At 33.8% G+C, this 2,584-nt stretch overlaps 1 pseudogene; it reads right to left on the bottom strand.

The window, feature by feature from the left end:
- Nucleotides 1–920: 920 nt before the first annotated feature.
- LOC118754499 lies at nt 921–1,982 on the bottom strand (annotated as a pseudogene).
- Between the last annotated feature and the right edge of the window lie 602 nt (nt 1,983–2,584).

Raw genomic sequence — 2,584 nt, 5'->3', positions numbered from 1 at the left:
ATAGTTTGATTAAAAATCGAAGTGTATTAGAATATTTGTGTTTTTTATGTTACACAAACGTTTTTGAAAATGGTTAAAATAGTTTACATTTTTAAATCAGCAATACAAGCACAATTTTTAATTGTTAAATCTTAGGTTGCATACGTTCAGTATGTAAAAAATGGGCAGATGGTGATTTTTGAGTAAATATTTTACAAACTTTTCAAATAATTTTTTTTTTTAATAGTGTATGAATATCCAAAAAATATTCAAGTTTTCATCAAAATTTTAAAGTTTGTAACCTGAATTTTTTTAAAAGGTTTTAGTATGCAGTTTTTGAAGCCTCTAAAAATTCGCGTTGATTTGTGATAACTTATCTATTAACGATCTTTGCTGTTTTTGTATACAAATAATATTTTATTGAAAAAAACTCGGAGTACATACTATAAAAAAAAACAATGCAAATCAACGCAAATTGTTGCAAAAAAAAATTCTAAAAAATCAACGGTAACTTTTAGCGACTTGAAACTTGCACTTTGTTATAATAAAATTGAATGGGCTACAAAACTGCATACCCGAAAATTATCTAAATATTCTAATTAAAAATTTTGATGACAATTTTTTGAAGTTTGATTATTTTTTTTGCAAGTTGTGCAAGCTTTGCAACTTTTGTTATTGTGGTTTCTGATATAGATTGAATTATATTTTAAATGAAAATTATTAAAAATAAATAAATAAACATAATTTGCAAGCAATATCGTTTTGAATTTCGTTGCTAATTAGTTGCACGCATCTGTATGTATCTAATAATATTTTAATTAATAACAATTTAATGGTTGAAGAGTGCCCTATCACAGCTGCCGATTCAAAAACGCTCTATCTTAGCACATTTTCAATGTATTTTCAGCTGAGTTAGGGCGTTTTTAAACCAAATTCTGACATAGGGCGTTCTTCAATCAAATTCCGAAGTAGGGCTTTTAGTTATTGCTGTTACTGAAAAGGGACCGCTCCTTGATTTAAGAAATAATGTGCTAATGTGTCCCTTAAACGGTATGCAGATTTACTTGCGTTGCGCCTATGTGACGAGATAGAAGGCAATGGGCCACCAAGGTTTTCCAAATCATGACGCCATTCTCCATGTACCGTTCCTTGCTCCGTGTCATCTCTGTCCACGAAATTGTCTAGGCAGTACCAACGCTCTAGATCGTGGAGCATAACGAAGTTGTGTAGAACTAAGCACGCTAAAACGATCTTTTCGCAATTCTCTGGACTACAATCTATTACTTTGCGAAGGACACGCCAGCGGGCTGTTAAGATATCAAAGCTGTTTTCAATTACCCGGCGAGCTCGCGACAACCGGTAATTAAAAACTGTTTTGTATCGCGGGAGTTGAGATCCAGGGTAAGGTCGCATCAAATTTTCTTTCAACGGGAATGCCGCATCGCCCACAAAAAAATGTGGAAATACTTCTGTGGTCTCACGGCACAAAGGCGTTGAGGGCGGTAATGGCAAACTATTGCTCAGGAGCCCGTCCAAAATCAGTTTGTTGGAAAATACCTTAAAGATTACAATTAGTGAAGTTTAATAGATTTACAAAAAATTAGTGTTACCTCCATCGCTTTGTCCACCATAACTTCCAATGCTAGCCGAGGTAAACGTATACTTGGCGTCGCAGGTTGCCATCAACACAATACTATAAAACTTTTTATAGTTATAGTACAGGGAACCTGAATTTTTTGGACACGTAATAGCAACGTGTTTTCCGTCGATCGCTCCAACACAATTTGGCATATTCCAAAGCTTAAAAAAGTCCTCCGCGATGTCTGTGTATTGTGCCACCGTGGGTTCGCTGAGATATATTGGAGATAGTTCGGTCCATAACATTTCACACGTCTCCAATACAATATTGCGAACCGTAGTTTTCCCCAGCTTGTGCATTGAAGCGATGATTTCGAACGGGGTGCCGTGCGCGAGGTACCTTAAAGACACAAAGTAATTACAATGTTTGTAAGTAAAAACTATAACTTTCGCTTTTGACATGTGTATGTATATACATTATACACGGTGGGCAGGAAGCAAAGATAGGTTGCATAAAACTGTCGACAAAAACTGAAAGCAGGGTTGTATTTGTTGATATTTTTAGGTTAAGAATCCCTTAGAATTGAAATCCTAGCTGCTCCTGTTTTTAAGATATCCACATTTTACATAGTTATGATAGGACCGACTTTTGCGAAAGAGAAAAACATCCTTGTGCATTAAATATTCAACAATGTATGTGTGAGTAAATGTGTGTATATATATTATGTGAAAATATAAGTTTATGTAAGTTTTTAGCCGGTTTCAATCGTTTCCAGGGCGCACCGCGTAGAGGCAACTTACTTTGCACCTCTTTGTTCTTTTTTTGGTTTTATTTTTTTATATTTTTTTCTTGCTTTATTTTTTTATATTTGTTTTTTGTTTCCTTTTATTTTTTTGTTGGCTTACCATATAATATAGTCACACATTTTAGTATTTAAATATTTTATTATTTAGTTAAGTTTTTATATATGCTGGAATGAAAATGTCATTACAGTTTTCTTCAGGCGACTGACAAAAGTTGGTTTAT

The sequence above is a fragment of the Rhagoletis pomonella genome, unplaced genomic scaffold, assembly GCF_013731165.1.
Source record: "Rhagoletis pomonella isolate Grant_MI unplaced genomic scaffold, Rhpom_1.0 Rhpom_scaffold_04015, whole genome shotgun sequence".
Classification (NCBI taxonomy): domain Eukaryota; kingdom Metazoa; phylum Arthropoda; class Insecta; order Diptera; family Tephritidae; genus Rhagoletis; species Rhagoletis pomonella.
This window is presented reverse-complemented; position numbering and strand designations above follow the sequence as displayed.